This window comes from Photinus pyralis, unplaced genomic scaffold, assembly GCF_008802855.1.
Source record: "Photinus pyralis isolate 1611_PpyrPB1 unplaced genomic scaffold, Ppyr1.3 Ppyr1.4_LG3b, whole genome shotgun sequence".
Taxonomy (NCBI): Eukaryota; Metazoa; Arthropoda; class Insecta; order Coleoptera; family Lampyridae; genus Photinus; species Photinus pyralis.
The window spans coordinates 20,163,584-20,189,078 of NW_022170510.1; the positions used below are offsets into that span (position 1 = coordinate 20,163,584).

General features: G+C 36.1%; 1 protein-coding gene and 2 long non-coding RNA genes across 3 annotated transcripts in view; 2 read left to right on the forward strand and 1 right to left on the reverse strand.

The window, feature by feature from the left end:
- LOC116166408 (neural-cadherin) overlaps positions 1–25,495 on the forward strand; it is a 154,811-nt gene that overhangs the window by 104,485 nt on the left and 24,831 nt on the right. The gene's annotated exons all lie outside the window — the stretch shown is intronic.
- LOC116166592 lies at positions 10,747–11,083 on the forward strand. The gene is made up of 2 exons (XR_004144351.1): positions 10,747–10,981; positions 11,033–11,083. It is a non-coding gene; the product is annotated as an uncharacterized LOC116166592 (long non-coding RNA).
- LOC116166591 lies at positions 11,234–12,158 on the reverse strand. Its single transcript, XR_004144350.1, has 2 exons — positions 11,715–12,158; positions 11,234–11,663 (listed from the first exon to the last, which is right to left on the reverse strand). It is a non-coding gene; the product is annotated as an uncharacterized LOC116166591 (long non-coding RNA).

Genomic DNA, 25,495 nt, shown 5'->3' on the forward strand with positions numbered 1-25,495 from the left:
ATAACATTCAATTTACATTTTTTTTTGTTATAAAAAATCGCTTCCTCTAGGAAAATATTTACTTTGTTTGCTCGCACAAAGGAATAAATATGAATTTTGCGCGGCGTTGTAATCAGGAATGGAAAATTTAGTGTACTTCCGATCATTACGAAACAAACCGCGTTTAATTAATTGTATGAATGACGTTAATCTGTGGAATGCTTGAATTGTACAAGCATGAATGCATTTGACATTAGGATTCGTCACAATCCATCTGCATTATTTTACAAATTAGTAATTCCCGTGTGTTTTCGTGGAAAGCGTAGGTAACATTGTGTTTATGTTTTTATTAAAATCCAGGTATTATGTGATCACATTTTAAATCAAAAGTCAACAAAGCATTCGCTAAAAACAATAACAAGTAACTGCTTTTTGTAAAACTGCCCTTAGTTATTAGCATTTCTATTTTGGTTTTATGTCCTGAAAAAAATAAAAGATAAGCTCCGAAGCTAACGTTAAAAGGTTAACCACGCGCGATCGTAACATTCGAACACTAACATATCGAAGTTTCTAAAACTTTAAGGACATTTAAATCCAAAAGTTTTCTCATCGAGTTCAAATAAAGAGATCCTTTCTGCACGAAATGGATTTTCTTCTCGTTGCGCTTAAGAAGGACATTCATTAATTTTGCACATTCTCTCTTTGTGCTGATTAGGATTTTTAAGGCGGAATGTTTTAGATAACCAGACCTTTAACTTTTCGCCGCAGGATTAAAAAGAGGGCGCAATGTTTTTTATACAAACACCACAAAGGAATGGAAATATTTCTTTCATCAGTTTGTTTTAAGCAATAAAATCTCGATGTTATAATAACGAAGCGATAAAAAGGATTTGTCCGAATATTAAGTACGGAAAGGTTCTTTGTTGCTTTGTAAATGAATATTATAATCATTTATTTTCCATTGGCCAACATTTCTTTTGTAATTCCTATAACAAAGGATGATGGAATTGGCGGTATATTTTTTTATTGTGATGCACTCGGACCCTCTGTATATACCCGAAAAATGATCATGGTCACCTACCTATGGCGGTGTATCTTTTTATGATGTAGCCTGGCCCTCTGTATATACCCGTAAAATGGTCATGGTCACCTACCTATAGTTGGTTCGTTTATGAGCTTTACCTCTTATCGACTTTGTTAGTACTTGAAACATTGAATAGCTACCGTTTTTTATTATAAACTCGCTCCGCTTTGCTTTTGCCCGGTATTATTAATCAGAAAAACTACTTTTATTGTTTAATTTCGTGTTGGCCTAGTTTTCAGTGCATAATAAAAACATTGTACTTAAATTACTTTACGTTTTCGCCGTTTAAGTTGAAACTAAACACAAATATTGTCTATTCTACCTCCCTCAAGCGAAATTCAATGTATAATCTACCAACCCGTCTACATGCCTCCCTCACCCATCAGAATTCATACATATCAAAACAAACATTTCTGGTTTTCCGGACGCCGTCATTATTGAATTACAAAGAATTTTCATTTCAGTCTTAGTAACTGAGTTTGACGTGCCTTACGTTTTAATCCAAAACTTGAATGTTACCGTACGTTTACTTAATTAGGACATTAATGCATGTTAAATTAGTTTCGCTCTACGCCAAGGAAAGAAGGGTGAGATGAATACAAATGCAAACAAATTGGGTCATGAGGCAAGAGTATCCCACGGTACTTGTAACCTCGTTACCCTTGCATTGGCAATAATAGCAGCTGGTGCAGGGACATGCATCTCAATTTTATTTTCCTTCTTGCACAAACACGATAAATTTTAAATTTATCCTAACGAAGCGCATATTCAGGGGGTCGGGTTTCCGTTATTGGAATTACTCGTAGATATTGTTCCGGTTTGTATCTAGTTTATAGCTTTTGGGCGTCTATTCCTTACAAGTAGGGCAAACTTAATCCAAATGTACGGTGGATACCACACGTCCAAAACTGCAGCTGCATTTAAATGGGTTAAATGAGTACTCTTCTTTTCTATAATGTAAAGACGGGTTTAAAGTCAATTCGCAATTAATGTTTCAAGTTAGAGCTGTCAGTTGTTTAAAGCTTACGCTGACGCGAACAGTACAACGGACCCATCACGTGAAAATAAACAGACAACAGTGGCCATAATGGATATCGCTTAAATATCTATCAAGATACTGTAATCCTGTGAGTGCTCAAGACATTTTATGTGGTAAAGCAACAGTGTTTCCTAGTTAAAACTGACACACGTTTTAAAAACCTGCACCTAATGGAACGAGCGCAAGTAGGAAAAATTAGGAGTTGACACGAAGCTATTCAGGAACTGACACTAGTCGTGCGGGATATGCCTAGTTTTATAACATTAATAATCATGAAACTTCGTTTATTCAGAGGAAAAGTGATTGATTTTCGATAGTCCATGTCTCACCTTCCATGTGTGACTTTCAGAAAAGAAATGCACTTCGCTATATTGACTCAGGTAAAGGGGTGATAATTTCTCACATTCCAGTTATTTAATTGCGGCGTTCCACAGGGTTTAATTTTTGGATACTCTTGTTTACCATTACCACGCAAATGACCTTTTTAACTTAAGTAAAATTAGATCTATTCATTCCTTGGCCATAAACGGCTATACATTTAAGGCGACATCTATGCATGGATCCTTGTCTCGAAACAACCAGATGGAGTGCAGTGGTTCAAAATGCTTTGTTAGAGACTAACTTGTGGTATTAGACGTAGAACATGTCTCCCAATATAGAAGATTTGGTTTGGATAAATGTAGAAAAAGGGTGTTTTCGCCATGGTGTATTTTTCTGCAAAATAATCTGCTATACATTATTTGGTGATAAGAGAGGACCAAAACAAATATTTTTTCTTAAAAACTGAAGGTCCAAAATTGTGTGGTGTGAGAATTACGTCTCCAAAATTTGTGTTTCTTCCTCAATTTTTACTAATTTTCCGAAATTTGTGGATATACCTATACTCAATTTGTAAAAATATTTCCAAAATTCCTACTACAAGATGGCGTATTTTTAATAATTCCGATCTCGACGAAATTTGCTCCCTATGACTGTTTTTGGAAATTAAAAAAAAAACATTCTTTTAGCTGCAATACTTGCCACTACAACGGATAGATTGGTACACCTCTAATTAATCTGACTCGAAAAGTGGCATCAGAAACATAGTTCACTCGAATATTTATTAAACCATTAGAGACGCGTTATACTAAAAGGTCCACATAAACAGTACTCATTTTCGAAATTGGGAAAAATAGTTTTGGTTTCGTTATTTTCATGTCCACCCAGATCCACTACATAAAAATACATCGGGATGGGAATTTTTACGTACCGCTGTTTAAGGGTGGTGTAGGGATTTTCCAGAAATAGTGATCAGAAATGACATATTTAAAAACTTTGGTGGAATAGCCCTGAAAAAATACATTTTGGAAAAATGTGAAACTAAATACTTGTTTTCACACCCTTCTACACCGCCTCATTTTTGTTACATACTAAATTTTTATCCTTTGTAGAACAGGGGATCAAATATTTGGGGTAATATGACATAAATATCAAGGTTAACTTACTTCAGGGATTTTTTTAACGAATCTACCGGAAATACGCCTAATACGCTCCGATTTGTTACTTGGAGTACAAGCATTCGCTAAATACTAATTTGTTCTTTGGTTTATATACAACTAGCAGTCCCGGTGAACTTCGTACTGCCTTTAGGAAACCCGGTTCCCGCTTTTCCGTGTTCCCGTTCCTGTGGGAACTCCGACTGTAAAACATAAAATCCTATTTTTTCCTGTTCCTGTTCTGTTGGGAATTTCGGGTAATGTTTTACTAACTAAGAAACTTTCGCAACCATACATTCAACCATTCCCCAAAGTTTCCATGTAATACCATTACAGTATGCACATTTTAAATCCTTTTTTGAGTTTTGTGAGTTAGGAGATGCCGTTTCAGGACATGGTGATGCGTTGCAAAAACACACGGTGCACATTTCAACCATTGCAAGGTATTGTGAGAGCATAATATGCCTACTTAACTTTACTTTGTAGTTCGTGGTATAATCGCACTGTACACATTTTAAATCTTATCTTGAAGTATTACGTATTAGTGAGCGCTACACTGTGCACACTTTAAACAGACGTTCGTGAGTTATAAGTGGTAATTTACTGACCTAGTGATCATTCATTTAGAATTTTCAAACGATGCGTTCTTGCACAGAATGCGTTGTTATTGTAACCTAATCTATGCAATACTAATGTATTACTTAATTACTCTGTTCAATCGTGATGTTCATATTCAACTACTGGTTGAATATAATGTGTAATTTACAATGTTTATAGGCATGCGTAAATGTACTCAAACAATTTTTTTTACTATTATTATAGCTATTGCTTTCCATACGTGTGTTATAATTTATTTATTCACTACGGCGGGAAATTCACTGACGGGTTAGTGTCATGGAGGATATTTTTGACCTATTTTCTGTGGAGCCTTTTTTATTAATGGGTTCCGGTTGGCGGGAGACTCTATCGGGAATTTGGATCATATTCAGTAGTATTTGTTAGGGCTATTTGGTAATAACTGCGAATTCAGCATGAGGTCACTCATAGCGGATTTGGTTTGAGTTGAGTTTTGGTTTCATTGGGTACTGAGCTACGGTGATATTCACTGTTGAATTCTGAGGAAAAATTTAATTTTGAGACTAAGGCCGAGACCGCGATATAGTGCGTAAGCCTGGAACTAAGTAGAGCATCATTCAGGTTTGAGTTACGAGTGCCTGAACCAAACCGGAAAAAATATGATTTTGGTAATCCCGATAAAATTTCGTCTATGTGCCAAGGGTGTGTACAATTGGGGTGAAATTCATATCGGAATTTGGGGTTTTGTCAAGCGGAGAAAGTAAAGTGTTGAATTTCAATAAATTAAAGGACTCGGCGAGTCGATTTATAAACACTTTTTTTAAGAAAGGTATTGTTAATTGTCAAATTCTATTTGAACAAATTTAACTGTTTTCCTTGGATCCTTTTGATAATACGATATAAAATAGTCATTATAATTTGATGTGGTTAATAAACGATACCAATTTGGTATAGAGTAGCTTGTGAAATCATTCAGCAACTATGTGCAATGTATTTGTTTAACAATCTATTAACATGGATGTAAATATCCATAGAAATTCAGGTGTATTATCCAGTAAAATTGTCCATGTAAATGGGTCCCAATTTATAAATTTAAAATAGGAAATTTAAGAGTAGCTTTCTTTTCATTTCTTTATTATTATAAAAAATCAAGAGTAAATAGAAGAACGTGACTACAACTTAAAAAAAGGGTTGACAAAAAATAGGGGTAGAAAAATCCAAATAAAAATAAGGAAAGAATTATAAGCGACGTGGAGTGTGAATTGAGATTTGTTTTATTTATCGGCGTTTGTGTTTAAATCACGTTGGAATCATTATTGTGAAATAACTAGAAAATTAGAAATCTAACAAAAACATTTCAGTTTCAAGTAAAAATGGAAGGGGGTAGTTTTTTTCATTCGGAGTGTTACACATAGAGCTGGCCGTTGGTCAGTTATTTATTTTCGGGTTTACTTAAAAAGTTAAAATTTTGTTGTTTCGAAACCTTTGTATGCAAAAACCCTGTTCCACTCCGTTACTCACAAAGAGGTACAGCAAGTGAAAAGGTTTAAATCGTATCCAACAAGAATGTAGAAAGTCCTTAAAGAAGCCAAGGAACTCCATGAGAGAAATTGCTATTGCTAATTGTGGAGGTGTTGAAGACGACAATTATACAGCTGAAAATTGAGATGGAAACTACGTAACCCGGAATAAATAATATACATATTAGTATTCAAACGGCACTACATTAACGTGCAAATTTTATTATGTATTAACTACGAAGAGTAAAGATAAGATACGTTCACGGAATAATGTACCTAATTATGCAATTATAAAGAAAATTAATACGATTCTCAACTAATATGCAACAATGTGTCTGGAATCAATATTTTATTGGCAAAGTAAGTTTTCCCGTCACAGTAAATTGGCTTACCACAGTATTTGTTTTATCCATATCGAATCTGACTCAAGCCAACCAGCCAGCCAGCCATAATGTATTATTTTTCACAAAAATGCCCTAAAAATACCGGTACTTTCTTACAATGCGATTATGATTTAGTTTAAAACCATGATATCTAGCACCCAAAAATGACTCACCGAAACATTTTCTAAAAACTACTACTTGTTTTCGTTTTCATTACTTCACTCTGTACTATTACTAAATCGATTTTAAGTACGCATTTCGAACTGTCGTGGATGAAAAACGGCCCTCCGTCGGAAAACTAAAACTGCCCACAATCCCTCACATTAATCATAGAACTATCGATTTGTGTAAGGCTTTAGCATAATACCCCTACAAGTGAATTCGTCTAGTTCTTGCGGCCATAATACCACATTTATCAGCATCTGCCACTTTACGGAATAGTTCAATTCGTCGTGACAAATCTCCGATAACTATTGGCTTACCGCAAAATGCTTGATTTGTGGTGAAATTACGCACTATACGGTCGACTGTAACTAAATAAGACCAAAAGTGAGATGAGGGTGTCGCTCTAATCGCCTAAACCAGATAACTGATTCTAGAATATGTTTAGTTGACCAAAAAATACTTTGTATCATTTAAAAGCTCCTGAAAAATGTAAGCGTTTCAGTGTAAGCGACATAAATCAATGGTATTTCCAGTTCACTTGCACTTCTCGTTTTACAACGCCGACACTTTCACAATGTATTATCTCCAAGTACCCTTTAATCCAACCACTTTATTTTTCCATAAAGTTTATGATATACGTGCGACGTTAAATTTATTTATTTTAAAAATAAAGAAGACGCAACCGGATAGGTAGCTATACGCGTAAACCTTTAACGTTCCGCGGCAATCTAGGCAATAAAAAAATATATATCTCATAAAAAAGACAATTACTTACAAATTCGAATTAATGATGCTGGTAACGTCCTGTTGTTGGGCCATACAAATTTGGCTCGGTTGTTAAATGATCCCCAAAATTGAGAAAAATGTTATTTTACGTACGGGCTTAGGAGCGGACCGCAATTTATTATTATTCATTTGGTTGTTAATTAACAAAGCGTTAAACTCATTATCCTCAAATTTTATGAAAATACGTCGTCGGATGTGTGTGCTTGATTAATGAATTGATTCGGCGATGTACGTTAAACTTTACGTTAATTTACTGCGAAACATTCATGATATATGTCAATAAAATGTTGAGCGGCATCTAATTTTAAACATTTCCGCTTTACCTTTTAGGGAAAGCAACTATTAAACTGCTTTTAGGCCGCAACAAAATGTTTTGCTTGTTATGCTATACTGGGGGTGTTACAAATTTTGTTAAAATTAATTGAGTTTCCAGCCGAACTAAGTTGAAACTAACATTAATTTAAGGTACGCCATTTAAGAATCCAATTTTGCGTACACCCATACCAAACCTATCATTTCTGAACGCGTGTCTATTTATTGTCGATCAATATCATTTGTTCGAAGTGTCTATTAATTAGGGGGTAAGGCACAATGTGGAGATTTCGGTATAGGTATCTTATACCATAAATAAGCTATGAGATCTGGGAAGTTTCGTGGAAATGTTCTACCGCTACAAATCTAACGCGGTGTAACTAATTTCCGCTAATTAATTTACATAATTTCTAGGAAACCTGTAAGTCGTGTAAAGTTGGTGTTTTGAGGTCAATATCAAGACGTTTTGTGAGATGCCGATCTATTATGGTTACAATTTCTTATTACTTGTCGCACGTACCACGTCGATTACTTTTCCCCATACAAATTGAGTTTGGCTCTCATGCACACAGGGATTACGTATTCTCTTGCGTTTACAGGATTGTTAAAGTTCTTATAGTCGTCTTGAAATTGATATTGATATGATGCCACGGGTTCACTATCAGGATATACGCGACACCACGCATACGAACTCGAAACGAACATACCCCAAAATTCTTGGTGTTATTTTTGAAAGTGGTTATTCTCATCAAAACTGAAACACCCTTTTTCGCACAAGTAAGTTGTGGAGAATGGTATTGCTATGTGCCCCACGTTGGACGCCAAATAAAAAATGCTACGTGCTCCGCGTTGGGCGCCAAATAAAGTACATATGAACACCTGTCCAACTAGCTCAATTAAATTCAAGTACTAACAAAACCTTTTACGAAGTAATTATACTTTTTCAAGGGCACCATCCGATACTACGAAAATCTCGACATTGACGTACATTTTATTAACTTGAGAAATTCAGCAGCCTCGATCGCCTCCAAATCCCAACAAACTATTTAATTAATTCCTGATGCAATTATGGGTACGAAGTAGAAAAATTTAACATGAGTGCTCCTGTCTAGGTCATAATTGGGACTCGATAAAACACAAAACTATCCATTTACAGTTTATCCGACGCTGAAAGAAGAATAGGCGCACAGGGCCAGAAATACAAATACCATGCAACAAGAGATCGATAGAACAAATTAATTAAAAAAAAGTGTTAATTATCTTATAATCCTTATAATCCGGTCGTAATGGCGCTTTTCAACAAACACGCGCACTAATACATAACACACAAACCGGGCTGATGATGCTTCGGAACTTCACTTCTTTTACTTTCATAAAAACTCGATTTGGACGACACTGACTTCATGTAATTACAATTATAGTATTGCCCCTTTAACTGATAACTTGAAGACCTTAAAGAAAGGCGACAAACGCTTTATCACAATGCAAAGCAAACACTTTGCAGCTATACAACTTTACAATTAAACAAGATAGACTGTCTTTTCAAATTCGCCAATTCACCAAACCAAACGGCTACGTTTCAAACGTCCACCGCCGTTCGTCCCTCTCCGTTCCACCTCCCACCTCTAATCCCTTAACAAACTAATGCGTCGTTGAACGATCAACTGTACCTGTGTTTTCTTACCTTGCTACTCATAAGCTTATGCAACGATAAGGGTTCTTATCGCAAACGACCGGAGGAAAACATGAGATAAACTTTTACTACGCAAATAATTCCTAACTGAATAAATATAGGCTTTGAACACGTGAATAAACCTTTACAACAAAATAAGCAGATAAACAAAGGTATTATTTAAACAAAATTAACAAAACTAAATAATTCCGATACAAAATAAAATTGACCTAGAATTCAAGAGTATGATCGGATTTGGGTTTAATCTAAAAATTAATGACCGCGACTACGCTTTAAAGATAATTGAAATTAAACATACAGGGTGACCCAACTGTACCGTAAGTGCTGAAACCAAATAAAACGTCCGCTTAGCGGACACAACAGTATTAAGGGATATACAGGAATATATTTTACACAAAATAAAGAAGCGGCCAGATTCTCAAAATCACTTTTCGCTACTGAAGTCAGCTTGTTCTTGAAAGTGTTTGGGAAGGGACTTCGTACAAATTTGTGTTCATCATTTAAATTAGGGAAATATCTTTGAAATTCCTCAGCGGCTCTCAATATGAGATATGATTCCAGTTGTGGTCTCTGTAGATTTAGTCCTGTCAATATAAAGAAAATAATGTAGGAAATGAAGTGTGTTAGCTTGATGACGATGGTTCCGTAATAGTATTTTTTCTAAAAAGGCTTGGATAACTTTGCGTAGAACTTCGGTAGCTCGTGTACGATTGGTTGCATGTAAATGAATAAATAGAAATTAGTAAAATCCAAAATTACAATGTGATAATCAACATAAATTATAACGGTAATAATACTTTACAAAGAAAAAACAATAGTAGTCGGCGGAAGATTGAAAACATTGTGGTTGATCAAGGGAAAAATCGCTAGCCACAGTCAGTTGAAGAATCGGCAAAGTCCAGGAACAGGCGGGCGGTTTCATCAAGGGAAACAGCTAAAACAAAATCACGGTACACGGACACGGTAGCAATTTCTCAAGCAACAACGGAAGCACAAGTCAATTAGCGGTATCTACGGGAAACAAAATGCAGGAAACCAGCCTAAAAGCCCTAAAAGCGCTTATGTATTTTGATATTAACACGGTACAGTAGATAAAAAAATTACTAAAGATTAAATGCGCTATGCAAGATGAAATATCGAAAGATCCCCCTAAACCTTATACAGAATTCCCAAAAAATGTGGAAATCGAACTGGGATTTTCCATCCGACCGGTGTACTCGGGTACTAACGTCCAAAAATTAAAATTCTTTACTTAATTTATTTCTAGGCTCCCGGGAGTCCTAAACATCTGGAATATATCTCAAAATCTGTATTAATTAAGCGCGCTTCTAATAGCACTAGGCAAAATCTAATCAGACGAGGTTTTCTGCAACACCATTAATTAGAGTTAATTGGTCGGATTAAGATTCCAAAATTCCAATAATGCCCATTGTTAAATTGAACTTCGAGTCTGCGATAATAAAAAAATTGCACAATCTTGTAGGTTTAATGCTTGTTTTCGCTTAACATTAGGAAACTAAAATCGGTTATTAATAAATGAAGGGAACTGAAATAATGCAATATCAATTTTCTCTCCTCTTCCAAAAGACGAGAGCTTTCGGAGGCTGCAAGAATATTCAAATAATCTCTACGAGAACAATTAGAACACTGAGCAATTTGGTACGGCGTCTCGGTTTCCTTATCCGCGTTCAAAACGGAGCTACAACATAAAACAATTGCTTTTTTGTGTCTCCCTGCTTCAAAGCTTTGTTTTCTGTAGCCAAATTAGTCCAGAAAGTTATGATTTGCTGGCCTAGGCCGGCAAAAATATCACTAAAAATTGGTTGGTGGAACTGATTTAATTTGCAATGACAGTTCTAAATTTAAATTAAATTGTTAGAATGATAGGCATATTTTTTGTGCAAATTCCATTTTAAGCACTTTATGGCTTGGTAGGTAACATAGTAATACGTATATGTAAATGCGGTAGGTAAGTACCCTAATCAAGAATTGTAAGTTTCACTTACAAGTTTTCGTTTAGTGCGGTTATGACACTTGTACATGTTTACCGATGGTAAACTTACGGTTTATGGCAAAAAACAGAGAGCTAATTGAAAGTATAGGAAATTGAAGTTTACCTACTTCCACACTCGATGCCAGGAATGCCAACAAATGGTTACGCATGTAAATTAACGCAGTCAAAAAACACAACACTAAACGGATGAAGAGTAACGACACTTTATGATTTGTAATTATTATTATTTCTGCCATTGTTAACATTAAACTGTATACATTATTCCATAAATTATATATCTACAAGCAAGTATATTTCTCTGAAGATGACAGTTTCCGAAAAGGAGGTGTACGCATATGAAAACGGTTTCTTGTCGATATCTATGCTCATATCTATGATGAAAATTTCCGACATCAGTTACTTCCGTGTAGTAAGACCATAATAATCAAACGACACTGCATACACCAAATTGTAGATTTGCACGAAGCAATCATCGGCCCTCTTGCTGCTCTCCTCGTAATCGACAGCCAACGAGAAGTAGATATCCAAACAAACTTGTTATCATTCTTATATGTAATGGAATTAATATGATAAATCAATTTGCAAATGAAAACATTGCAACCCAATTCTCAAAATAGGTGTAAGCCGTAAGCACTAGCTGAAATTGAAATAAATTTCAAGGTTATGTTTCCCATTGAAATCAACTTACTACTTATTAGTTTTAGCGCAGCTTCTTTTAAATGTTATGAACTTCTTAAGACTGGGCTAAGCGTTTTAGAAATTTGTAAAAATAATTAAATTAACGTAAATGCTTTGTTTATTCATTTAATCACAATTAATGTGGAATAAACACTGGTAAATATCGGTTGTGAATTGACATGCTTGTGCTACCAACTGCCAACTGTCTGTGCTACCAACATAACATCGAAATATTGGAAATTTGAATGCAAGTATGACGGCTTATAATTATAGGAGGTAGAAATATAAATTTTAAAATGAACGTTGTTCCCTCAAATTTTTTACTTCGACACAAAAAATCTTGTGTATTACACGTCCATAAAAATGTTTTGCGAGTATTCGTATTGCAGGCCTCAGCTCCGCTTCGGCCTGCAACCTTACTCACACTCGCAAACATCCATTTTCTGGACTTGTGATACAAATAACTATTACCTTCTATTTCCAACTCTTAGAAAAGAAATACATTAGTCCTGATCAACAATTTCTCGTAAAGTAGCGCCCGTTTGAGTTCGTCGAAGTCCAGGTGTTCAGTAACGCTGGTAGCTTCCAAAAATGTACGGTGCGTTCATTAATTCTGACATAATTTCTCTGCGAAGACGGGTGCTTCGTTTGAAATATTGCTTTGCAGCTTTAAATTAACCGTGTTTAATACCTCAAAGATATCAGTTAAATAAGCTAATTTGATCTGAAAATTTTCATCTTTGCCAGTAATTGTTCTCATTCTTGAAGTCTGAGTTCCTGTCCTTAATTCAAACAATCTGGATGATATATTTCCTTTCAAAAGCCAGCATACTTCCGTATGGAACAAAAGTTGTTTGTGTTCTGAACCCAAAATAGCACATACACTTTCAAAAAATGATGTTTAAGGTACTATTTTTTTATAAAATTAACGACTTTAATAGCTATATTCAACAGTAAATGAAATAAAAATATTTATTTATTAACGCAATTGTATTTATTCTGCTAATTAGGAGTTAGTAAATGGGAATAATGCACCTGAAATTGACAAATTAAAAATACATAAAACTGCACGAAGCGATTGGTCGAGGGTCTTCTTAGTAAATATATCTATCTTCTGATCTCTTCGTCAACGGGAAATACCTTCTTCAAGTACACCTTCTTGCTTTGTCGGTTAACTTATTACTTCAAATGTGTAATTATTAATAATTAAATTTCAGTCTGTACATCAAAATTCAATGTGCATTCAAATTAAACACAACTTCTTTACTCCTTCGTGATTCACATCTATTGCGTGTACAACTTAGCACGTGGTTTGTTAGATGCCAGCATCTGTTTCCCTCTTTACCAATGCGTGCTCAAATGTAATCTAAGATAAAGTACTTTTCCAATTAAAGCAAGAAGAATAGACGTTGAATTACATCTACATAAATCAATATTCGCGCGTAAATGCATTTTAATTATACATTCATACACGCCGCGACATCAACGGTATATGGAAGCAAAGGTCCTCTACAAGCGATGGATTATTCAATTTGGCAGTAATTTCTAAACCGCACTCAATTTTCGCTTGATGGCATACAAGTACTTAGTTTGGATGCTTGTTATTTTATGTTTATGACTTGTTTTCAAAGGCAACACTAACTTTAACAACTTACGAATGTTATATTGTTCCGCTGCGAAGGGGATAAACAGTAGTATTGCGTATAATCCGAGTGCCAATCTCTTCCCTGCCCTCCTCTTTTCATGTTGGTGCCTCAAATTCTAATTTTGTCGAAATACTAACATACTTTTCTTATGAGCTTATTCGCTGCCCTATCAAAAATTGCCCATTTTTCCAATGAAATATTTTGCAAAGTTGGGAATACGAACTAAAAACCTACTAAAGTTATAAGACCTAATGTTGTGCAAACTATATACGTCATGCGGACGTCTCATTTGCTCTCGGCACCTACAGTAATGTTTGGTCACCCTGCATATGTTAAATTTTGGTGTAAATGTGGCATTAGTTTGAATGAACACAATTTCGATTGTTATTCGAATTTGAAGTTTATTTAGATTAATTTATTTAATGATGTTAATTTTGTTTAAACAATCACTTGGATTTTGTTTATTTAATTGTAAAGAAGATTAAGTTTATTCTTCTGTAAAGATCTTATATCCGGTCAGTGCGATACGGTTTTGTTATCATTGCTTATGTTAATTAATTTCACGACAAGCACGTGTTGTCGGGGAAGTTTTTAACACAGATGTTTAATTTATACGAAGACGCGCAAAAAGTTAAGAAAGGAGGAAGAAAAGAAAACGGAAAGGGAAGAAGAGGGAGCCTTTTCGGGTTTGTAAATATTTAGTCTTCCAGTGCCTCCAAGACCCACCAAAAATTGTACGGAAAAACTTGCCATTATGATTTCAATGTTTACGTTTCTTATTTCGTACCGTTATCTCTTACCGCTTACCGTTGCGGAACGCTGAGTCGGTCTTAAGAATTGAGAGTATTTAAGTCGTAAAAGGACTTTAAAGTGACTCTTGACCCATTAAAAGCCGTAAGGTGCATAAGAGCTTGTAAGAGTCATCTGAAATGTAAGAATCTCTCTGGATTATGTAAGTGTTAACGAGACTTTTAGTATATTATGAGCCTTTCGGTATCTTAAAACATTGAGCTTATAATAGTCGCCTTAGAGGAACTCGGGTATCCTCTGGGGACCAAGCTCCTAAAAACCGTTAGCGACTGGTAATCAGTTTAGAAAGCATTTCAAAGAATATAAAGGCTTTTCAAGGCTAAACTGGACTCTCAACAGCTCTAAAAGGGTCTTACTTACTTTTAAAGGATTTATGAAAGCTCTTTATGTATCTTATAGGTTCATCAAGGTTCGAACACTTAAAACCTAAGATTCTATTGAGAGTTCTAAAAGCCTCTCGGTGACTTTTTCTTTTGAGTTCCCGTACTGTGTACGATTAATAAATTGAAATCTCACCCCTTAAAGGTTCTTAAGTTTTTTTATGTCTCTTAAAACCCTTTAAGATGTTTAAAGAACCTCAAATGCCTCACAGAGGAAAGATAATCTTAAGGATACTAACAGCTATTTGAGATGTATAAAACCTCCTAAAGACCTTAAAATACCAGCTTTAATGACCTTATAGACGCAGGTCTTAAATAGTATTTAATTGCACTAAGGTTCTAAGCTAATTAAAAGCTATTAAGTAAACTCAATTTTTTTTGAAACTCAAAAATCATTGAAAACTGTACAAAAATCTTGAAAACCCTCAAATATTATTAAGCGTTTGTAAATAGTGGCGTAATTTTTCGCTTAAATATGGGAATGACAAGCGACACATCCTGTATTCAATGTTCTTTGAGTAATTAGGAAATCAGGTGGAATTTAGTAATTCTTGTTTGTAATTTCAGACGTAGACGCGTTTTTACGAAAATCAGTTAACAAATGCTCGATAATGGGACTTTATCAAAGTAAAACTAAATTAAATGAGATAAGCAAGGCACAGGTGTGCAGATTTGAGATACGGAAATGCCGAGGGAAATGCAGTGTAAAACGTACTCGCTGTTTGTCGGCCTTTACTAAAGATAAAGAACGCGATGGAGGTGGTGAGAAGTTAAAACGTTGGCGTACCGATCTAACAAGGGGGTTTTTCGGGTCCTTGACATAGCGTACGTAACAGTCAGTTGCGTATAAATTTTCATACCATTTTTGCGGCGTTCGGGCGTTGTTTTGAAGTTTTTGTCGTTTGTCATTTAAATTTGAAGAAGAGTTGTTGCAAGAGGTAGTGTCCCTTTACTGTTCAGTCAGGGAGCATGCGTGCGGTTACAAGTCATAGACAAGAAGTTTTCGTCAATCTTAAGTTTGTACCCGAGCTGCCATTTTTCAACTGCCAATTTTCTTGGAACCAGTGCTGGTGATGTAAGAAAAAAAAAGTTCTGTGAAATGTGCCCGAATAAAAGGATCACAGCCATTTATAGGCAAGTACTACAATTAAAATCACATTTATTTTTAATTAGCTATCGGATCATACTCAAATCAACGCTCCATTTATTTAATTCATTTCCGTTTCAATTAATTAATCCTCCCGCGAGGCGTCAATACTATTGGCTTAATCACTAAGAACAAGAGCACAAAAAAAGGGCCATACACTGTTAAGCTCTGGATTAAACGGATTTTAAGAGTAATTATTTGTTTCATTTTCACTTCCGGCTGGATTAAACCCCGCAAAAAGGTTACGTTTCGGTAACATTGCGGTAAAAATTGACGTACGGCATGATCAAAATTATCATCTTAAACGCTTCGGACCTCCAATAAAGCAACTTTCTGAGATTCAACATAAGAAAGTGAAATGTAGCTTCGTTGCGACTTCATTCTTTCTTTCCATGGCATGCTGTACGTTCCTTGCTCTGATAAATGCGCCTATAATGTTACGGAAATGAGGGGTCGTTAGGAACATTTTATTCTCATTTTCTGTTTGGTTTGTTTTAAGAAGTTTTTCAATCCATCGAACGCTCTACTTCCTTCAAACTAAAAATTAATAATAGCCTCTCTCTTTGTTTGGTTATTTACTGCATCAAAGATCATCTATAGTATCATTTCTTACTGCAAACATTATTCGGATAATCCGAAAAGTACATTTCCACGGAGGTAGCCATTTGTTAAGAGCATCATATAGCTTCGTTAGTTACTTCTCTTATTCGAATTTGAGTTGCTGTAAAACATCAGTACTAATGGAAATCTAAAACTCCTGCCCAACGTAATTACTACACGTATCAAGTTTTCCACACCGGCCTATCTGCCATGATTACCTAATTCCAACAGAATTTTGGGGGTGTAATTCATGCTCCGCTTTATTCAATATTGACTCACCTTCTTGCAGTTTGAAAATTAATTCTAATTCAATAATTAATTTATAATTAACGGAAGATCTTCGACGTGTATCCAGTCAAACGGAACTCATTAATTTATTACGGAGATCCTGGGAAATGGAAGCAATAAAAAGTGTGATACAATATGTTGAACGTAACTTGGTTTTGGGTTAATTACGGCAAAATAGCAATTATAGTTTTCATTACAGTTCATAATTGTTCTCGCGTAAACTTTGATGATAGCATATGTGCAGGAAAATGGGGTTGAAATTGCAATGACAAGAGCGAGTCACATTCCTTTTGGAAAGTTTCCCAAGCAACCCAAACTCCGATCCTTTCCACCAAATTGATTTAGTCGAATTACCCGGAGTAGGTGGACATTATTTACGTAAACGGATCGATGTCAATCGTCGAAGTTCGAGCAGCTTGAACCTTTTTCAGTGAAATTTCGAATTGAAACTAATTAAACGTTAAGATTTATCAATGAAGTAAGATCTTTACTGTATCATTTGTTAAATTTAATTTACGAGGACCTTTCGTTTATCAGGGATCTCGGATAATTTTAGGACACACCATATACTTTGTTCCGGAAATGATAGTAATAAAACTTAAACTAGATACTCTACCGTTACGTTTTGGGAAGTGTACCAATAAAGCAATGGGTTTTAAATCGCGTAAAGTAAGAGCTTTCCACTTTTTAGGGACGATGTTCTGGATAACTACCGTTAGTTCGGTTAACGGGGGTGTCCTAATTCAATTAACTTAATCTCGCTTTCCTTAAAGCGGCATTTTTCCATAAAGGGATTTGTATTAGAGAAGTAGGAAAAATTTATGAAAAGAAAAGGAATGGAGAAGGGAGATTTTTTACCGTTCACAGATTTTATTGCCGATCTGTTGAAAAGGGTAATGATATGGAATATAAATTAGTTTTTTTTATTGCTATGATTTTAATGTACTGTCCAAAATTTGAGGAAAATCGATATCACTTTATTATTCACCTCTTTAGACAGATAGGTAAGGTAGATAAAATGATACGCAATTAAAGTCGCAAACTTTCCACAAATTTGTAGATTAATTAATACTGTAACGTAAATTTAATTACATGATTTTTTTGTTTACAATTAACTAACAATAAATTTATTAGCCTTCAAGTGGATTAATTTATAACAGTAATTATAATTTATCATTCACACTTCACTAAGAATCGATGTTAGAACTGACTGAAGCACAATTCTATTTGCTTATATAAAAAAAGCCCTCCTTCTCGAAAGTTCCCGAACGCTTCCGAACGCTCCCGAATATTCTACAGTGTTCTCGAATAAACACGTCATATTTCCCAGAAAGAATCCGCTTTCGTTTCTTATCGCCGAAGACTGACCTTTTATGGCGCCTCGATGTCTATTGGAATTTCTAGAATATTCGCTACAATAATTTGTATTTTCAGTCTTGGGAATTAAATTAATGGTATTGGGTTGTTGAAGTTTGTTCATTTGAGAAACCCGATACCAGACACTAATGTAGTCCTTCAATGCAACTACCATAGTTAAAAATTGAAAATGTATAAATCTGTTACACTTACCTTAGTTACTAGCAAAATCTCGGAAAGAATTTTCGCACTTCTAGGGACATGACATTTTTTTGCCATGCGAATTCTAATGCAAATCACCACTCCTGAAAAAGGACGTAACATATTGCAACAGTACGTATAGAATCGCTTCGGTTTCCTGTAGACACAGAGGATCCAGATGCAAAATGTACTTCTTTCACTAGAGAAGACACAAGAATTCCTCAAATTTGTACTTTGTACTATGGTCAAAATCTAACTTTCTTAAAGAAAAAAATACGCGTAATTAGAAATATTGTCATGAGTGCTCATATACATGTAAGCTTTCCTTACGGCATCAGTAAGAACTTGTTTCAATTGCTTCACACATAATTTTCTATAAATCTTGCAGTTATAACGGGAAACTTTACGAGGCAGTCGTTGTATTCACAGTTTTTCTGTTGCAAATTAGACTACAACCCATATGACATGATTTAAGATGGCACTGTTTTTCCTCAAAACCCACCGCAGAAACGGCCAATTAGTCAAGGAAAATAACGTATAACAGGGCATGAGATACTTCACAGTTCGTAGGGTATATAAAATCCTCGTGTCTTACTAAAAGTTGAGCGCCACCCAGTTTCGTTAAGTGGTTGGAGCTTCCTCGTATGAAACTGAGAAGTATTGAAGGAAAGCGACAAAATCCCCCTAGTGGTAATATCTTAACGCTATTACTAGCTAAGATGCACGATCTGCCGTGCTCCTTTCAGTTCCAGGCCTCGTATTAGCCCTTTGTAGGTCTAAGGATCTTGTACAGGGCACAGTTGGTTGTGGTTCCCCTGAGGACCCCTCAATTGCTGTGGCGTCTTCGCATTCCTGCTTGTAACCTCCCCTGGCTCTGGTGAAGTCCACGTAAGGTGGATGGTAGCAAGTGGCCACCATTTTGTCCTAGAAAGTTTGGTCCATAAGAACAATCAAAGTTTGTCCCCTCCTTTCTGTCTATCACACGACAATTTCTGGTTGTAACTCTAGCATTTTTAATTTCGATCTTTCTTCTCCGATTCTACTGGAACCCCGGGGATCCAGGCGTGTACCCTTACAGGTTTTGACAGGTTCTTCGTTTCGACGAGTCGAAGTTTCGCCCCCCCCCCTCAACCAGGCCACCAATACCTGGTGTGCGCATGTAATCAACCCCCTCGGTGGTGACACTACATTAATTTGTGCTAAACCGCCCCAAATGGACAAAGCGTCACCTCTGTCAAGCATTCAGGCTTTGATTCGCCCTGTCTCCTCTTCCTGTATGTCTTCATGAACGACAGCCATTCTGAAGTCTGTAGCTGCATCGCCAAAGGTTCTGAAATCCTTTGTGGTACGAGTTTGTGCCTTTTTCGAGCTACCTTTGGGAGTGTTGCCATCAGGCTGGTGTCGCTTTTGCGTCCCAGTCTTCAATTGAGTCTCGGTAGATGCGATACCTGGTTGTTTAGAGCTCCCAGGTTTTCCCACTTCAGCAGATGGGCGGTCATCTTTTTTAGGTTCTCAAGTACCAGGTGCTTCGAGAGTAGTTTGTTGGTTTTTTTGAGGCCCACGAGTATGGGAAAAATAAATGTTCGGCCCTCTGGCCCTTAGGATTTAGGTTTAACGTTTAACCACGTGCAAGTCCTTAGGCACGATACGACAGCCGAGTTGTCTTTGGTTGCTACTAGGGAATGCACTACCAGGATCGCGACCGGGATCCCGCAGCCTTTTCGCGGGATTAATCCCGTACGCAAATGGAGGGATCCCGCGGGATTTGCGGGATTGCAGAATTTATCGACCAAGCTTACCACCATACATTAGCAACTCTGCGAATTTGATTATTTCGCAAACTTTTGTTGTTGCAGTTCATGCAATAATTACGCGCAAACCTGTATCTGTAATTAACTTTGTTAAACATTTTGCTACTGATTTAAAACACAGGAACCGTTATTGTTGTAGACAATATGCCGGACTCGTCGATTGTTTATAAAATACCTTAGTAGTAACGTGGCTGAATGGAAATATTGCAGCGAATATTCTAGAAATCCAGATAGACATGGAGGGGCCATAAAAGATTACTCACCGGCGACAAGAAAAGACGGCGGATGTGATGCATTCTTTTCGCGAAATAGACTGTGTTTTCTCGAGAATATTCCGTTAACTGCACAAAATTGCTTTTTCCGAATGTTTTTAAAATTTTTGCCGGGATACCGCAAATACCGGGATCCCGCGGGATTACTGTCTAATGATCCCGCAAATACCGGGATCGAAATTTTGCTGCGGGATTTATTAATTTATTTATTTATTATCCCTCTCTTGTTCTGGATCCTCAACAGGCTTGCGCCCAATTACAGAATGACCCGCATAATGCTGTTTATAGAGGTGCCTCTGCAGAAGGGATTGCATTCCCTAGTTGCTACCAGTCGCTGTTTCATAAACAACGAGCATCCTTCTCCCTTACATGAACCTATCCGTCACTTACACTCATTCGCTTAGGCCGTTCCCCTATCCACCACCTGGGGAAGCGCCTAGTAGGGTGCCTCCCTTCAGGAGTCAACTTAGAAAATTAAACCTGACATCCCAATTTAATTCATGATCGATTACGTTAAGTTTCGGCCGAAATGTTAAATTATTATGGCAAAATGGCGCCGATAATGAAAGTACAAGTATCCCATAATAATATAATCTAACGATCTAGCATAGAAAAAGAGCTCTGTTCCGATGCTACCAGAAATGGACTCTTAAACAAAGAAAAGAAACAAGAAACCCGAGTTAATCCATGATCGACTGCGTTAATTAACGTGTTGCAATCACTGAAGGAGAACGCGCAGTCACATGTATACACCACCAATTCAATTCGATCATGCATCGGGTTAGTGAAGCTAAGTACCTACTCATTAATGACTTTTAAAATTTAAAGAAAATTAACATTGGTGTAATTCCTTGAAGAGGAATTAGCCACTAGTTACAAATTTAATTAGTTGAAGGAAGGAAAAGTTAACATAGAATGCTCATTGACCGAATTTCATTATCTCCGCTCCACGCGCTGTTTGCTGTAGGATTATCTCAGAGTTATTTAGAAAACAATAATACTAACACGGCAACCGTTGAAATTAAATTGGTTCAAACTTCAAATGGCATAATACTAGAACGTACATAGACAACAGGTGGCCGCACTTACGTATTCGCCACAATTCAATTCAATCCTCCACAATGCGAGATGTGTGGATTCGATCCGGTTAATTGCCATAACATAATACTTCAAGATCTTGCAGTTACACCGACATTGAATTTTTAGCGATCAACGTAAGTACCCTTAAAACCTACCGACGAACAAGGAAGAATTAATGGGGTGAAAAAGTACACCAGCTAGCATGCGCATTAGCGCTTTTAAAAATGCACCAATTAGAATTCACCACGATGTACATACGAGATAATTGAAAACTACAGTGACTCCCAAACAAACTATACATGAAACTTGAATAGACTTGCTCTCAAAATGGTTTTCCTGATAGGAAGGAGATTCGTCGCCTGATTCACTCAATGAGCTAGAAGTTAATTTTTGTTGAGGATCCTGGACGTTATTTATCTTTAATAAAAGAGTTTCAGAAAGGGGTGATTTTGCAGGTGTAAGACTACTACATGAGGCCAGGTTTATCGCTTTGAATATGACGTGTATTTATGGGGGCGTTAGCAATATTTGCCTGATTAGTATCAGCAGGAGCTGTTGATTTGTGTGCATCCCATCGTTTCAGAGGTGCACTATCAAAATTGTCCAGCGACACTACTTTATTGTTATAGGACACATTGTCAGTTTTTTAAATCCATTTATGATCCTTGGTGTGGTCCCTTTCCAGATCACCGCAATAAATCTAGAGAACACGTCTCTTGGTTTCTGCTGTTTTACGAAATTTTTCATCCCAAACCATTGTTGCGGCGTTGAAGGGGCAAGATCGATTGGCTTTAAAGGGTATATGAGCTTGAGAATGGTGATATTTTCGTATCTGGCTAAGTCAATAATAATCGATGCAACGACGTGGGTAGAATGTCCGTCGACTGGTCTCTTTTCGCCTACAGTTGGGATGGCGTTCTTTTAAAATACCTGTGAAACTCGAAAAAGTTCGGGAAGTTATATCTGTATTTCGTAAAGTATTATTAATATAGTACCGTTTGCCATTGTAGAAATATCAATCGGATTTCTAACAGAGATTTAATTATAGGAAACCCTTCCTATTCCAACATCCTTGTTTGCATTTAAAATATTTCCCGTTTCGCAAGGTAAGCAACACCGTAAATTATAATTAAACTCTGGAAGCCTGATAATCGACATCAAAATATGATCTCTTTTCTCTTTGTCCCCAGTTCCCAATTCGCGACACAAGCCGATATACAAAATTCAAATGCACACCCATAATCAGATTTTATCTTTACTTCAGACGCACTAAAAGAACGTTGATGTTTTAATTAGTTTCCCCGATTTCAGTAAAATTAACTGCTCGATGCTCGTTAAGCTGTAAATTAATTGCGTAATTACTAATTAAGATAGGAGAAAACAATAGAAGTAATTTCCAAAAACAGAGTTTTCCTAAATAGGTTTACGGCGGAGCTCAGTTTATTAGGGAAATTACGTTTTGTTACCGATATTATCTATGCAATTCTCTGCAAGACGTGTGCTACTGATGCTAATTTTATATACCCCGACCGTTTCATTAGTCGCGCCAGTTTTTCTTAATTAAAATTAAAGAATTAAATGACGTTTATTGCAAAATGATAAATGTGAGGTTTTTCATTTTGAAAGGTGTTAGCCACCAACTGCGTATCAGGGTGCGCATTTCCTGACTGGAAAGCATCCATTTGCATATTTCCATTTCAGAACGAGTGGATATATTACAAAATTCGTCTTGCTTAGATGTTGTTTACTCTTCCACAATTCGTCCAAGTCTCCACTGACTGCAGCTATACGTTTCCATTACATTTTACGTAAGTTATTTATCACATTGAGATAATGTCCAGTACCGCATTTTATACCGCGTTGGTAATTTCAAATTGTAGTCGAATGGGAAAAAGGTAAAAACGAGCATATTTCAATCATACTTAGACGTTTCCGTATCGAAATTTATATGAATAAAACTTCATTTAAATATTATTGGGTTACGTTCAAAATTGAATTCCAAATGCCATTTCGACAAGATGTATTTTATTCAGAGCTTTTTAATGTTTTATTTTTGAATGTCAAAAGAAGAGTTCAATATTGCTTCAAGTATGAACAAATTCGAATACCGCACTGAAAATGTGAGCTTCCTAATTTCTATTTCTTTGAATAATGGGGAGTTCTATTTGCCACCATATCGTGAAAATCACAACCCTAAATCAGGATTCTGGATTGCGTACAGAAAACTGTTTCGTTTTCTTACTGACGTTGAGCAAAAAATCGTTATACAAACAGCGGCTTTTAGCTTAGAATTTTTGATAAGATGAATTGTGTATTTATAGCTTCTGCTTGAAACAAAATCTTAATGGTCTTGTAGCATTCGTGCACTGAATTTTATCCCGACTACTGAAATGTATGGATGGACTTGTTATCGTGTCCTCACAAAATCTCAATGTCAGGGAAAACTAAACAAAGACTATTTTGGTATAGCAAATGTAGTTCAAATTTTATTACATACTAACAATACCGCACACGAATTCCTGACAGGAGGGGAGTTTGTCGTCGTTCACCTAATTTAAACCATTGGGTACATTCTCAAACTCGCCTTTTAATTCGGCTCTTATTCGATAGCATAAACACGAGGCTTGTAGTAATCGATTGGCAAAGATTTAATCTAGCTTTGTTCACGGGTTAAATAAGGAACATACAATCGGTAACACACAACAAGCATAATTTTTTCTCTTCAAAAATTACCACAAAAAGTTGTTAACTAACCCTATTCTTAATTTTTTCTAGTTCCATGTTTTGTAATGAATCCGGGGTTACCTCCTCGACACCGCATTGCTAATATGACCTTCTGTCCATCTGGCGCATTCGAAGACCTGGTGCTCGTTGCCGTATCCGTTGTATACATTGCTTAATTTACTGAACTTTGCTACTGTTTAGTATAATTAGAAAAAATCCTCAGTAAGCAGTTGCACTAAAAATACGATTATAACGATTATTGTTGAAAAATTGACAGTTTTTAGTTACAACTTCGCCACTTCATACGATTTACATATACGTATCCCGCGATTTATTTACTGCGTCTAGAAAACGATGAAAACTTTTTATCTCGTGTTGATGAATGCGGTCCGTCAGCACATATATCTTCGTCTTCGCAAGAAGTCTTTATATATTTAGGTTTGCAACTACACTTAAATAATTTTAAGTTGCATGTGCGGCTTAGTCTATAATAGTAATCCTTTGTGTATGTTAACACTTTCCTAAATACTTCTCTGATTAATAACTTCCGTAAAACTTTATATAGAACTTTACAGTTCCCTAACTGCCCTTATGATTTGAAATTATTCTTCGAAAACAAGACAACTAATTCAAATTTTTCACACCCTTGTAATTGAAATCCACTCTGTAATACTTGCTATCAAATTATTTTCTGGTTAATGTGTTTTTTACCACCAATCCTAAACGGCTGTTAAAAATCGCAACTCTTTCCCCAAAACAAAGATTTCCACGTTGACTTTTTCTCATGATGAGTTTACTAATGCAATACTATATCTCCATTAAAAATGACCCATTGACAGTAACACATATTTCGTTGGCAGAAATCAACCAGATACATTCTCATCATTACGACCAAATTTTGTTTGGAAAGGCACTTTAGAACCTTAGAACCATCTGCTTTACTTATTTTTACGAGAAATATTCAAAAATTTTGAATCCCGTTAAATGGGATAAGAGGAAACGATGTCTGGTTTAATGAAGTTCACCTAAAACTCTCTCCAGAACATTTACCGTCCAGCTATAATAAAGGACGAGTATGAGTCCGTGGCCACTGAATCCACCCAATCTTCCATGATCATTCTAGTATCGCCCCGGAGATGTAAGTGAAGCAAATGCCATCAAGACGTCAAGAAGTACATGAACAGGAGATGGTCACTAACCACTACGGCTCTCCCTACGAAAAATTCTTAGTAAGGGCATATTATAGGAACTACATCAAGCTGGATACGAACAAAGAGTTAATCTTCAAAATGAGCAAATTGGAAGACTGCAACGAAACAGGTACCGGAAATACTGTTCATCTTTTCTATAGACGGATTTTTTTTAAGAGTATGAATGCACACTCCCACATGTGTCTACTGTGTAGTATGGGGTTTACCATATTGCATTCCTTTAGGTGCCCCTCTTGTATTTTATTATACATTATTGTATAGGCAT